Here is a 15,696-nt window from a genome sequence, read left to right on the forward strand (position 1 = left end):
TATATCATACATACATACATACACTCACACTGCTGTGCAAAAGTCTTAGACATGTTGCATTATTCTACTCTGATGCATTATGAGTATTTTCTATTATTATAACAACCTTGACTTGCATAAAGAAGGAAAAACATTGAGTGAAATAGCTAGCATCACTCGATTTTCAAGGTGTGGTATCTGAAGCATAATCAACAAGTACAGATAAACATCATCTGTAAACTGACAAACCCAGGACTGGAAAACTATATATATATACACACATTTATTTTAAATGATTAAAAAATGAGGAAACGTTTAAATGTCTCACAAGTTGATAAAACATGAACACACTCATTTGTATAACATGTACTGCTGCTCTCAAAAGGATACCTGAGGTATTGCATTGGCATGAATACCATAAAGCTCAGCACTATACTGTAGTTTTAGAACAAGAGTGAAATGTAAAACCATGTCCTGAACCAAAAGGAGCAAGGCGAGTCTTGAATGACCTGCAATCCAATGTTCTCTTAACAGTTCAGACCCTTTCAATCGCATGTATTATAACTATTGGTAGTAGACTAATTGCATGTCACATGGTTGTGAAATAATTGTGAAGCGAATGATTTCAGATAGATGGAAGGGGAGTTGCACATGCAATCCATTAATAAATAGTTTTATAAAAATTCCAAGCTGTTTTTAAATGTAGTGCACAAACAGCAACACTTGGTGACCTATTGAACTCTGTCACTTTAGTAGCTGTTCGACCCCTATACTTTAGACTGGAAATAAGAAACTTGCTATGACACTGTTAACAGCCAGGACAACACTGCTTCAAAAGAAAATGATATTACAGAATACACACCAGTCATTTGCATAGTAAATGACTCTGGTGGCAATTACACAAAAGCATGTGCTACATATTGTCGTTTTTTCTAAACTCCCAAACACAGACCATTTTGTTTATTGTATCACTAAATTCATTACGTTTCACACATACTGTAAACTTAAAGAACCCTGCTAATTTTCTAATTCTAGCACAGCTCGTTTTTGGCTTTACACAGCATGTCAGTAACATCCCAAAGGAGGAGATGTCCTACTTTTTAACACCATCATAACCTTGAGACCTACACTTTTATACGAGTCCTAGCTAATAGCCGCAGTCATAAAAGAACCTTGACGTTCTAAATCATTTTGATCTTAGTGTCATAGTTTCAGCAATTGTAACCAAACACAAGGGCAAATTAAAATCACCAATAAAAACAAACATTCAGCCTTCAAAAGGGCAACAATTAAAAATGGTTAGACATGTACATGTGTTGTATCCATTCCTTGGTTTTTGAACTACTCTCAATTAAGCTTATCATTTTATCTATCAGGAGGTAGATGTTTGAACAGTCAGGCATAGCCAAATGTTAATTTATTATTAAATACCTGGTTAAATGTAGGTTGAACTGACAATACAATACAGTAAATGAATAGTGATATGTAAAGCACAATGAAACATGGTATATAAAGTACATTTACACTAAAAAAACATGAATATACTGTAAAGGCAAATATTAACCAAATGGTGTAGGTGCTAATAGGTTAAAGGGGTTTGGGGTTTGCTGAGGGCTGGATGTGACGCAAGGGAAACCATTCCTTTCAGGGAGCAACCCTACAGCAAGTAACACTTTAGTTTGAAGTCAACTTTTTGGAGGACACTGCTAGCTGTATTTTTAAGACTAAACACAGTCCAACATAGAGACAGATATAAAAATCCTTTCAAGCACTAGCTACCTTAATATTCCGCATATGATTTTGACAGTTTTTTTACCCATATCGAACAGGGATTTTTTCAGCAATATTAAAGGCTTGAGGATGTTTAGAGGTTGAAGAAAATGAATAAAAAGGTGCAAACCGTGTCAAGGAAATCTAACATTCTAATAAATACTAATTTAATAAGGGTCACTTGCTTTGACGTCTGGAAGGTGGACACTAAATAATGCCGTGAACGCTAAGAAATAACAAAAAACTAAAAAAGTGTTTTTTTCTTTTCTTCAAGGACAATTTGTTTATGCAATCTGTACTTAAGGCAGTTAAACCTACTACAGAAAGAAGAAAGCATAACTAGGGCGAACACTTCAAAAGATACAATGCCTGACTCCAAGTCTCTTCGTATTCTGGAGAATTGTGAAACATGAAAAGTATAAAATAACAAGCAGTATAATGGGCTGCTGTTTCCCTGTTCTGCAGTTTGATCTTACCTGTCAGTCTGCAAAAAATGCAAACCCTCAGAAGAGACTGCCTATTACAATTCCCATATCTCTTCAGTGACTAACAAGCATATCTTACAATATGCCTCAGAGTGCAAGCAAACCCTAGCAAAAAAAGCTAATCAAGAAGGTTAAATGTTTACTTAGCTGAATAAGAGAGTTTGAACTAAAAAAAAATTAGCCAGTTTGGCAAAACACTGTTATTATCTACAGTCTACTCTGATGAACGGGTTTCAGTTTTTCTGTGACACCTCTCTCTATATTTGTTTTGCAATACTGCATTTCCATTTCTATTCAGTCACAAAATGATGAAATTGTTCTCTTTAACAGTTGTTTCGACAGAGATACTTTTGGTTGTTGGACAGAGTCGGTATGTAATACTGAAACATTAACAGACTCAGTCAGTACAGGTTGTTTTTACACCTTGTGAGGAGAATGAAGCATACAACATAATGATCTTAAATGAATATTCTCTAGATACATTTTTTAGTTTTAAGTAACCTGTTTATCCAATCTCTAGTTACTGTGGTTCATGTTATGTAAAATATACAAATATGCGTACATGTCTTACGACAGGTGGGCATGAGTGAAGCCTTGAGCGAGCTGCCTTTCTCCTCTAAAATGTAAAATTGACAAATGTATAGTTCCTGCATTACTGCATGAGTTGTGCAGCACTGTGAATAATTGAAATGGTCCCATTCGTGTGTTGGGAGCACCCAGTATGCACAAGGGTAAAAAAAAAACAACTCTCAATTGACGCGTTAAGCCAGTGGGACAGTGTAAAGAGGGTTAGAGAGTGAGAAGCTGGGAGCAGAGAGAAAGCTGCAGTTAAGGGACTGATAACTGACACACTGACAAAGGATGGTAGCTAAAATACCTATGGGGAACCAAAAAAAAATAGAAGCTAACAAGGCTTGTTTTTTCTTAAACACTATGGGTGAACGTAGTAAACAGACACCCATCATTATATTGTAGGGCTATTGGACGGAGAACATGGCAATATTGGCACGAGTTGAAGTATATTTACAGGCTGCCGATTTAACCCATACACAGACGCTCGCAGTCCGATAAATCTATTATACACTGTTGCATTATTAATACACAAGTTACAAATCCAGCTTTATTTGTTTTCTAATCATTACCAACTTTTATTTAGTCCATTGTCAATTTCATTGAAAAGGGGGAAAAGGTTAATGAAGAGAATACTGTTAAGTGGCTGAGGTACACAGTCAATTGTGATGTCACCATTTTGAATGGACATTGCAGTTGAATGGAATTCCGAGAGGTGCCTCAGGTATGACTTTTAATAGGATTATGGGAGTTGTAAGTAAGTGACAGTCTTGCTTGCAATAGTCTATGACAATATGAGCCAACAGGGGGGAAACAATATGATACCTGGAAGATATTGGAGAAGTCTCTCAGGTTGAAGATGTAGTGGAATTTGATGATGGTGGGCAGGAAGACTGAAGTTGAGATGCTGCGTGAGGATGGAGTTGTAGATAGTGGCCAAAGCATCCACTCCAGGAAAGGAAAGTGCAAACACACAGAAATTACACTGTTTTGGGGGGGGGGGGAACAGAGGAGCACTGCATATTTTAAAAATTACGCACAAGAGAGGAAAGTTAATACAGTGATAAGGCTTCAGTGTATATTATTTTGCTCCAATCTAGCAGTTTAATTTTGAAAAGGTATTCAAATAAAGCCTAACATGTTATGTATGTAGCATGTATATCCTCTGTCAATAATGTTTTAATAAAACAGCTGTCAAAAGGCATGTTCCAAAGTCAGCTTCAGTTAAAAGTGACAAATAAGTTTCCAATTGCTACTGGATACTTTGTTCAAAACATATAACGAGGAGAGCAGTTGTTCCTTCATTGGACCAGTGGGCTGTTTAACATTTCATTTATTTATTTGGTTACTGATGCTTTAAAAAAGTCTCCTTAAAACCTTACAAGATCACTCTACAGTAGATCTAAATAGTGGTTCTAGAACCAGATAAACTGGTCCCTAAGAATCCAGTTTCATAAACCAACTTGACGATTATAGGCCCAAACTTTTTCAAAAAACACAAAAAAATTTGGTATGAAAGTGAAGTTGTTATTTTACTGTGCTCTTCCATGCTTGCCTGTGCTTTATCATAGCAGGATTTAGAACACTTTTCACACAGTAAACTTTTAGAACATCACCTAAAAACAGAGTACTAATGGACCAATGTGCACCAAGCACAACTGGGGTACATTATGACGATGATAAATTCAGTGTAGAGATTTATATGTCAAAAAAGGTTAATGAGGGTTGTCACCTGGCGCTTCAAACAGATAAGAGGAAAGGGTCTAAATGCAATGCTGCTTGCATCGAAAGATATTTTGGGGTGAATTACCACATTTAGCCTCCCTGCAGTCAAAATTTATTTATTTTATTTTTTTCTTGCTTCGTAAAAGAACAAAGTCAAAGTAATCACTGCTGGAATGAGTAAGTATTTTTTTACTGCTGTAGATTCAAGTCACTATTTTTGCAGAGGGCTTGCTATTTACATAGTTTGAATGGAAATTAAAGGGAAATTGAATAAAAGTCCTTTGTAAAATACATTGGTTTTTTTTCCATTCTACACTTTTCCACCTGTACGGAACTATTTTTTTGACTATTGTTTTACTTTCTTTATGCCACATACCAGGTGTCTGATTTAGAAATGAAATTACGTTTTGAAGGGTTTTACAGAACGTGTTTTTCATTACCGTGTTTCCCAAGCTTTCCGGAACTGTCCCCACAAGCTCAGTTATAAATCTTCAGAATAAATATGGAGAAAGCAAAAAAAGATACCTGGAGTCTTGGATTAATGGTGAAACTGCCAGCCATAGGATTCATACAGGAGACATACAGCACATTGTGAATCTCCTTCAGTGACAGCTTGCTTCTGTCATACCTTTAATGATAGAATACAGAGACACAGATGTTTACAATGCAAGTTTACAACATTTTAGAATGGTCTAAGGACCCATTCATAAATATGGTCTACATAGAAAGATAGGTTTAAACAACACATCAAAGAGGAAGTGTTCAAAATAGAAAATAAAAGTATTACTCCACATATTTTATTTATTACATGAACTTCCTTCAGCTAAAATGTTGGCCAACCAACTGCTTACAGTACACAAAACTAGACAAATTTAGTTTAACTGCAAAATAAGTAATGTTTAAAAGATATAAAAAATGCAATAAAACAACTTTCTTGACCTTCGTATAGGCCTAATTTTATTTTCTCAGACACTATTAGTAGATGTAATTAGCTCAATTTTCAAGTGTCTATATAATGATTTGATTTCCATTTCATGCCAAAAAATACTTTCATTTATAAGCTTTAATTGAAATATTTAAAATCTGTTTATAGTGAAATGATTAACAGCTGTAGTTGGCTTATATTTTTTAACAATTTACAATCTTTTTAACATTATTGTAGACTTGTAATACAACAAAAAGGCTGTGCAATGACCTAGAAGGTGCAAAACTACCTGAAAATAAAGCACACAACAGAGCTTTCTTGAACCCAGATACCCAGATTTTCCAAAATGAAGAGGTTTGCTATAAGGTGTGTTTCTTTCAAAACTGCACATCTAAGGCCTACATAGAAGTGCATGACAGGTGAGAGTATTAAATTATTCTGTAAGCTATAAAGACTTTAATATTGGCATTTGTCTTTAATAAAGGCTCAATCTTCAAGATTACATTTATAAAAGCAGAAGGCAACATTCTGGGTAGCAGTGCAACTCATCCATATTGGTTTCAATTTCAGGATATCCAAAGGCAGCCCTACCAGTGGTGGTAATCCATGTGCTGTCCGTTGAGAATATGAGGCTGGACGGTGCCGTAGGTATCCACCTCTGGCATGTTCATGTCATCGACGAAGTTGATTAGTTTCTTAGTACCAGGCGGCCCATAGTTTTTACCAGCTTTCCTCTCCAAAGGCTTTTCAAGGACAGCTTGACAACAGAAGAGAAGGATAGAAAGATGAGAGATCTCCACAGTGTGATATCTTCAGCTCCTGTGCATTTCCTGACTCATCATGGTTCATACAATGCACTGTTATGGGTCATGTTTCCCTGTGCTTTACAAAGCCTTCAGTATGCTTTAGTCTACTCTGCTACACTTTTACCATGGCTTACAATATTAAACTTTTAGAAATGACCAAATAACTTACTTAATTATTTTGACAATGTTGTTATATTGAAAAGCCACTAGTTAAATATAAAAGACTTTAGCTATACCACATAATTTCTGACACTGACAGCAATTTTGAGAAACTACAGTTATAGAGGCACACAGTGAACTAAAGCAATGGAATTGCTTTATTAGTAAGGAAAGATCACATCCAAGGCCACCTTCTTTGAAGTGCAATAAGGTTTACTTTTTAGAAAGCTCTGGGCTTCTGTTTTTTCACAATATTGTACCTTCGGCTCCAAATGACATTCCAAAGGAACTAACGCAGGTAATATAACATCACACTGTTGAGAATTGCAGTTAGTCTGGGTAACTGACATTTACAGAGAAGCTTATATAGCTTAATTGAACCATTAGCACAGCAAGGGAATACATGCTCAGAAAAACAGGCCCAGGATTTTTTTTATGAAGTCATCAGCTAGGGTGAGGTGAGGGTTAGAACTGTCAGCTTGCTGATATCCACAGGTATTCACAATGAGGGAATATACTGAGGGTCTTTGAACGTGTGGGTTGCAGTGCGTAGGTGTAGAGGTGATGTAGGTGCTCCAGACAACGACAAACACAAAGTTCATGGTTCAAGTTCTTTCATTTTCTTTAGTGGTTGACTTGACCGTTGAAATAATAATGCTGGCTCTACCCAACTATGGGTATTGCCAGCGTATAAACCAGGGGTTGCAATCCGAAAATGGCACGGCCAATCACGTCTCTTCCAATCCGTGACTGACACATCGCCTACCGCATTAACACTAGAACCGCCAGATTTTCGAACTACCTAAAACTGCCCGGTGGGTCACTTTGACCCAAACATTTTTAAACTGCTTCATTATTAAAATTAAAGACATACTATCCGATACAACTGAAAAGTTTTATTCATGAACATCATATCTAACACTGGCATCGCAGAAACACTGTATTTAAATGGAAAATTAAACATAAAGGCTTTATTTTCAAAATGAGCGCATATACAACATGTCTACAAACAGTGAAAAAATATAATAAAACATACATTTCAAAAGAAACGGGTATGTACATATACCCGTTTACAGGTGTAAACGACATATATGTACATACAAGGCATCTGAACGATACTTAAATCTGAATAATAATAATAATAATAATAATAATAATAATAATAATAATAATAATAATAATAATAATAATTCAGACAAAGAAAATAAATAAAATTTAATTTTCAAATAAAATGGAAGATGTTCAATTCTTGGCAAATGCTGTGGTCCTTCAGATCCATATCCAGCAGAAAAGAAAAAAGGCATTTTGTTACACAATGGATGCTAAGGACTTACAGGAAAGGAGTGCTAATCAGTTCTTTGAAATCCATTTTCTTACCTCAATAGTTTTATTAACAGGTCCCTCTCATTATGTTGGTTCTTCACTTGTCTTTTTTACATTAGGGTTCACAGACATTTCAAATACAGTGCTATAAACTGATGCATCCTGGTACCTTTGGTGATCTTATACAGCTATTGGAGAGTGAACTAGAACACATGAAGTGATTAGGTACCAGGAAGCAGCACAAATGTCCATCTATTGCGTTGGATTTCAACTATCTGCATATTGCAAAAATTGAGGTATAAGAACCAAAATATCTTCAACATAAGTAAAAAATGAGACTTGTTATTAATATACAACAAAGGGGATTTAAAACTTGGGTTAGCAGTCCTTTAAGAGAAGTAAAGGAGTTTCTGGTGACTTTTACACAAAGGATGTATTAAGTATGACTAATTGATGTCTGTATACAGCATTGTTCTATAGGCCTAGTTTAGACTTCTGTGGGTTGATCATACATCAAGTTCTGACTGTTCAGCTTGTTCATAGTTTCAAAGGCAGTTTAAGCTGGCAGTGTCAAGCTTCCTCTCCCTTGACATCATCTTGCTCTTGACACGCTCCCTCTGCTACCCACAGTGCAAGAAGTTTTTGAATAACAACTACAGTGCACTTCCGCCACGTCCCTGCATTCTACTACAAGGAGGTCAGAGAAACACACAAGTCATTGAAAATCCAAAGCCTAAAGCTTTTGGGACATCCAGTTCTTGCAAACACTGATTATTGGTAGCCAATTGTTGCTTATCCAATAACTCACAGGTTTTCAATGTCTCACTAGAATGCTAAAGCACTGAAACATGTGGAAGGAGCGACTAGTAGATTTTGGGTGAATTTAGTTAGCGAGTAGATACAAATAATACCGAAGATAAATAAAATAGACGTTTACCATAATCTGCTTTTTAAAAAGCAAAATGTAAGACTTGTGAAATTATAGTAATTTATAGTAGGTACAACTTACTGGAATTCTTTTGTTAACTATACCTCAAGTTTAAAACAGTTCAACAGAGCAAAGGAATCTTGACATACCTTGTTCTGAGTGTGTTGAGGCACAATAGGAGGTACTTGTCAAACAAAATGGTCAGGTTTGCCTTCTCCGATTGGACCTCCCTCTGGTCAATCCAGCTTGTAACTGGAGGATTCCTGTACGAGATTCCTACAGAGAAATACAACACATGGTCATTGTTGATCCTTGGGCTTCAGTGGTAGAAACCACATACAATTATGAGTTATACAACTGGACACACTATTTAAACTCTTTGTCAATGTCATATAACAAGATACCACGATTGGACAAAACAATGATGTCATTTTTTACTACTACCAAAACCTTAACACATCAAACAGTAAAACGAGATTCTAACTATGAACTGATGTCACATACCTGCTCTGGAAGATGTAGCCGGGGTAGCCGTATGAAGGAGGCTGATTTCAAACACCAGCCTTATGGTCGGGTTTAGGGGAATCCTCTCATTGCTGGCCAAGGTAAGCGCCTGCAGTAAGATATGAAACCACAAGCATTCATTCCAGAAGTACACATGAATGTATGGCGACAAACAGAATACATAAAGGGTTTGGTCAAGAACAAGATTGCCCAGTTTGACGATAGCTTTACCTTGTTGTCGTCCATGACAGTGTTGAGAGACTCAATCCACAAAGCTCTTTTGGTTCTATATTCTTTCATTTTAGACGTTGTAGATGAAACGTTGCTGCTTCTTCACTTCATGTGTTGTAGCTCAAACTCATCAATCTACTGCAGAGGTACATGGATACAGCAGTTTATCTATAGCTTAATATCTGAAATATTTCTATGTCCTGAATTCATATAAAAACACAAATGATAAACCCAAAGATCCTCAGCACAATAAGAACGTAAAACGAAAAACCTAACATAAATACTTGCAATTTTGCTTTGACTATGTAGCTATTAATTACATTTTTTAAAAAAGTATTTTTTTAGGTGGATTGATATTGTTTGCTGAATTTACTTCTTACTGAAGTGTTTTTTTTTTGTTTGTTTGTTTTTCACGCTAGGTTTTTAAAGCCAGCTGCCCGAGGCCTTCCAAGCTCTTTTGAGATAAAGCATATTAGGACCCTGAGAATCCTTAAATAAAATGGGTTTCTTACATCTACCGAGACCACAAAGCATTTTTAATCCAACAACAGCTAAGCTCCTCATGAAGCGAGGAAACCTTTCCTTTGTCACGTATGATGGGTTCAATCAGTCATCCATCATGCACCTACCCCCTGCTACTCAAAGTAGGCCCATCATTTTGGAAAAGGTTGAAATTGCTGCTGTATGTAATGTCACTGTGGGGTTACAGTTAATAACAGATAAGCGCCTTGCACTGTTACACCAGACTCCAAAACAATCACGAACAACCTGCTGCTTAAAGTACCTAGGCATTCTTAATTCTAGGACTTTTCATGTTTGCAAGAGAACACCAGTAATAAAGTGGATGACCTTCTGTTCTATTGTCAACTCCTTACCATTTAAGATATATATAAATATATATTTTTTTCACAACTAAAACCACAGAGGCTTTTTTTCAGTATTACAAAACATCATCATTTCTCTGTGGTCTTGCTGAAGATTACATATATTTCCCATGGCTCAAGAAGCAGATAACTATGAAGTCTCGAACCCACCATATCCTCCAAATTAGTCTATTAAAGCCTGGCCAAAAGTCCTATTTCAGCACACATTAAATTGCTTCTCCAAGGTTACTCTCAAAGGGGCTATAGATAAGACATTTATAACTAAAACGAACATCTAAAAATATTTTACCATCAGGCTTATGAATGCTTCAATACTCAAACACCAGCAACTACTGCTTCTGAAAAGGCTCCTCGAGGCAAGTTTTCTGCAGTGAGGTAGGGAAGCATATCAGCATTGCACTGTGCACTGAAGCCAACGGCTTGTACACTCTTCCCCACCTCACCAGAAAATCTACAGTGAGACTTTATTAAGGTACTAGAGGATGACAGAGAACTCACATACTATGATATTAAAAAGGTAAGACATAAAATAGTTGGAAAACATAAATATAGATCTGACTCTTCTAGATATTAGTTAGGTAAAGATCAAATCTGTGTAAGACACAATTGTTGGTGATAACCAGATGCCTTCAGAACAGATTCAGTCAACTGCATTCATATTAACCTGTCTCAGAAGACCACTTTCAGACAGAACAAAGTATGATCATCTAGAACCAGATCACCTGCAACTACAAATGCAATATTACAATTATTACATTAAGTACGTTTGAGATCCAGAACAGACGGTTTCACAAACTTCTCAAAATCAAGGTCTTTCTTTCTGGCGACGTCCAACGCAGGGAACAGGTCTACGATCAGCCCCATGAACACAGGCATGTCGTTCGTCACGATTTTGGAGAAGCTGAAGTCTCGGAGGGCTCTCATCAGCACCTGGTCTTCAGGTCTCCCTGGATCCCCTCTTTTCAAGGAGCCAGCTACCACAAGCACAGATTTGATCGCTCACAAACACCACTCATAATGGTCCTGACAATCAAGTTGCCATACAGTGCTCTCTCGCTATAACGCAAGTCTCGGGGGAACACACAATATGAGTGTTGTAACCGAAGAGCGTTATAAATGGGGGAGGGGGTGGGGGGCATCGCTGGACACAATATACAAAATACAAAATAAAATAACTCCCTCTCTATAATACACATATACTGAAGCAAAACTATAAAGTTCCGTGAATTAACCATTCATAACGCATAAATCAAGGCTATATTTTTTACAAAAAAAAAAAAAAAAAAGGTAACATTCACACTTGTGGATCATTTTAATTAGCAGTTTTAAAACCATAAGTAGCCTGGCTAAATGGTGGTTGGGAGTTCAAGTATGAGAAGGAAAGCAGATTGGGAGAGGAGAAGAGGGAATTGGCTCACCCCAGGTTCGGCTGCCGGAGCGGGGCTGAAGCGTCTCGTCTCCTGGAGAAAGCCGCAGCTCATCTCACAGCAAAAAAGTAAATACAATAGGAAAGATAACCACATAATAGGCCTAATATTTATTTAGTTATAAACTGAATGCTGAATAAGATGTCTGTGTATAAAGTGCCAGCGCAGCTTTTCTTCAGTTCAGGTATTGTATTAAAAGGGAGAGACAGAAACGAAAGCGAGACTAAGAAGTTGTTTATAGCTTGAACAACACCGGTACTGTATTTACTGTATTTAGGAGGCTGTGTGATCCAGTGGTTAAAGAAAAGGGCTTGTAACCAGGAGGTTCCCGGTTCAAATCCCACCTCAGCCACTGACTCATTGTGTGACCCTGAGCAAGTCACTTAACCTCCTTGTCCTCCGTCTTTCGGGTGAGACGTAATTGTAAGAGACTCTGCAGCTGATGCATAGTTCACACACCCTAGTCTCTGTAAGTCGCCTTGGATAAAGGCGTCTGCTAAATAAACAAATAATAATAATAATAATACTGTAGAAATATTGCATGAATCACTAGTATACAGAACTGGGGGACATGCTGTAGGAGCGTTATATCCGAGTTGCGTTATAACCGAGAGCCTTATAGCGAGGGAGCACTGTATTCCAGAAGAACATTACAAAGAGAAAATCATCAAATTGTTAACCACATGACTGCTACAACAACCCTGCAAATAAAACCTTGCTTTAAAAGTTAATTAGGAAGCTTGAGAACAGCCGCATGGTCTAGCAGATCAGATTTACTGATTATTTATGGTTATTTTTAATTAAAATGTAAAATATTGGTATGGGTAATTGTCTTGTTAAAAAATTTTTTTTTAAAAACCTGACTGGTTAATAGATTCATTTGATCATTAGTGCAACACTAACAGGGTGATTAGCAAGTAACTTGGCTACTGCTGTTTTTGGAAAAAATAACATTTACTGCAGAGTAATAGTCAAGCATTTTAGTGAATGCCATTTTTTGTCTACAGTTTATCCAGAATGTTAATGAAGCGGGTATATAAGTATACATGCACAGGAGTAAAAGAACAGACTTGTTTCCTACTTGCTTGGAAAGCAGTTCTTTACACAGCTGGTACAAGGTGATAAACTTTCTGGCCAACAGTCTGGCCTCAATAAACCCTTCTGCCATCAACATGATTTCATAGATCAGCTCAAAGTCCAGGACCACCATAGCACAGGGCCTAGGAAACCAGCAAGATGCATTGACATCTGTTCCACAGCTATGCTGTGCTCTGCTGTGGACTGTGCTTTTAAGAGTTACACAGCTCAATTTCTATAAATCATAAATTAAGTATTTAAAGGTTTTATGTTAAGGGATTGTTACACGGTGGCTTCTGTTGTCAGTTTGGATACCAGTGGTCGAGAAATTGTTTTGTTTATTGCAGGTTTGGAGAAGTAATAAGCAACAGTAGAGTAGATATGCTTAATAATAAGAAGTCAAATGTATCACTGCTATTAATAGATCAATGCTTCAGTAATAATTTGACGTTACAGGAAACCATTTAAAAACTATATTTTTGGTCTGCTTGATTGTTTATGTATCTATTTTAGTTTATAATAATCTACTGTAGGTCTCAGTGAGTCACACTGAATAGGTAGGAAGAAGCTACAGTGTTGTGTTTCAACCAGGGGCGGATTAACGCACAGGTCCACGGTAACCGGTAACCGGTGGATCAAAATATAGCAGTAAATACGTATAGCAAAAATGTAGCAGTAAATAAATATTCTTTAACATAATATAATAATGGATGAATACAATATCCAGGTGTTTGTAAGTATATCAGAATTTTGTCACTGAAAGATCTTTCTGCTATCAAATCAAATACAGTACAACGTCTGTTTTTCAACAAACTGCACACACATGCGTGTGCGTGCACACCTCGGGCCTCTAATATGCAAATAAGTGATGTGTGATTGGTCAGATGCTAAGAGTGTGCGTGGTGTTGTAAATGGCTACCTGTGTGAACTCGTTAACAATAAAGTTACTTTAGTTTTGAAAAGATATTTGACTTCAGAGCATGGAGTCATGGATGTAACTATTTAGTATGAATATAAACTGTTGGGATTTATTAAATATCTGAAGCAGTAGTGCTGCTATACCAGTATTTAAAGAACATTGCATTATGTACTAGTTTGCACACAAAACACATCGTAATGTAAAACTTGAAATGTAGGTAACTATAGCTCATTTTTCAATTAACTACACATCTCGTTTAATTTTTTTTAATCATTTCACAGGTTATGTATTTCATCATGTTATATACACGTATCTTTGATTTTTTCAACATTTGGGTCATTCTCTACTCTAGGGGTACAGAAAATCTGGACAAGTTAACATACAAAACTTGGCTACTTTCAGTGGTTTGTCTTGCTGCGACACATGCATAGATAGAAGCAATTTTCAAAGACAAATATTCTGAACAAATCTGATGTACAATGCATGCATTTGTTTTCTTACTGTTAATATGTTAATCCAAAAAGGTTTTTTTTTTTTTTAATAAACATCTGTTTACATGTTAATTTGGACAGATATTTAGTTACTCTTTTGGTACCCCTAAAGCAGAGAAGGCTTCGCATATCGATATAGTATTATCTCCCGTCTATTTTCTCTATTTCTTTGCTTCATAAAAGTTACAAAAACACAAATCTGAAGTAATTACAGGAAAGCAGGCCATCTTGGGGTGCAGGTCTTCACTGTAAAAGAAGCGTAAACCAACAGAGCCCAAGAATAAGATAAAAGACCAGAGCACCCCCCAGATTTCTACTTTCCTGATTTTGGGATAACAGAAGTTGCGTATTTGCTACAGTGTAGAGCAACAGTGTTGAAAAAAATGACAATTAGCAATTTCAATAAAGTAAGCCGTCTTAATGCAAACCATCCAAAACATTAGCTACAACAACAATGGGCATTTGGCTATTATTTTTATTTGTTGGTGTTTAAAGGGTATAGCTAGAAATAGAGAATTATACAACACACACATACTAGGTTACTTAACAGGTTAATTCAATATTCCTGAAATGGCACTTCATAAAAGGGAATAAGCCAAACCAACTGGTGAGTCAACAACATACTGACTATGGTATGTACTACAGCAAACAGAGGTTCTCCTTGTGTCACAAGCCGGGAGTATGCAGGCTAGCAAGCCATTACCAGTTGTGCTGTGCCTTTCACAGTCTGTTTTGCTGCCCATGGAGGCAAGCTGTCACTTAATTTTCTCATCTTACCTGTCAGAGCAACCCCACCACCAATATCTGTTATATACACACACGTCAGAGAGTACCAATATTGACTCTTAAATAATAAGAATAATAATAATAATACATGTACCTGCACGGCTGCCACAGACTCCACTGAAATCCGGTTGAACTCATCAAGGCAGCCCCAGGCTCCAGTTTGCGCTAACCCTTTGTAGAAATTCCCACAAGACTGCAGTGAAGAAGATAGAAGCAAAATGAATATTAACTGTGTTGTGACCTTGATAATTCAAACTGTTCTGGTCAGTTATTACCAGACTACAGGAGAGGATTGTAAAGTCAGTTGGCAAAGAGCTAGGTGCAGCCCTAAAACACAACATGGTTTTACAATCATTAACTACCTGTAGGACTGTTTTACACAGACAGGTCTGGTGTATTATAATTATCAAGTGAACAGCTGTTTGTAAGCCTGTAATGACCTCTGGTCTTTGTATGTCTGCTGTATTTTGTGATGATAATTTAACATATACTATGGCACCAAAACTATTAGACTGCTGTACAGCTAGTTTTTAAATCGAATGTGTTCTTTTTTCAGGGATGCAATCTGAACTGGCAGAATTTTCAAAAATCAAAGATCATGCTTTAATATATTTCACATCATTGCACATTGTTAAAAATATCCAGACTGCTTCACTTGCCACAGGCCATAATAATACTTGTGGTCTCACTTTCATATCCTTTACAAT

At 36.7% G+C, this 15,696-nt stretch overlaps 1 pseudogene; it reads right to left on the bottom strand.

Annotated features, from left to right (window-relative positions):
* LOC117423616 (dynein axonemal heavy chain 9-like) overlaps positions 1–15,696 on the bottom strand; it is a 93,460-nt pseudogene that overhangs the window by 63,152 nt on the left and 14,612 nt on the right.

Source organism: Acipenser ruthenus, chromosome 17 (genome assembly GCF_902713425.1).
Source record: "Acipenser ruthenus chromosome 17, fAciRut3.2 maternal haplotype, whole genome shotgun sequence".
In the NCBI taxonomy this organism is placed as follows: domain Eukaryota; kingdom Metazoa; phylum Chordata; class Actinopteri; order Acipenseriformes; family Acipenseridae; genus Acipenser; species Acipenser ruthenus.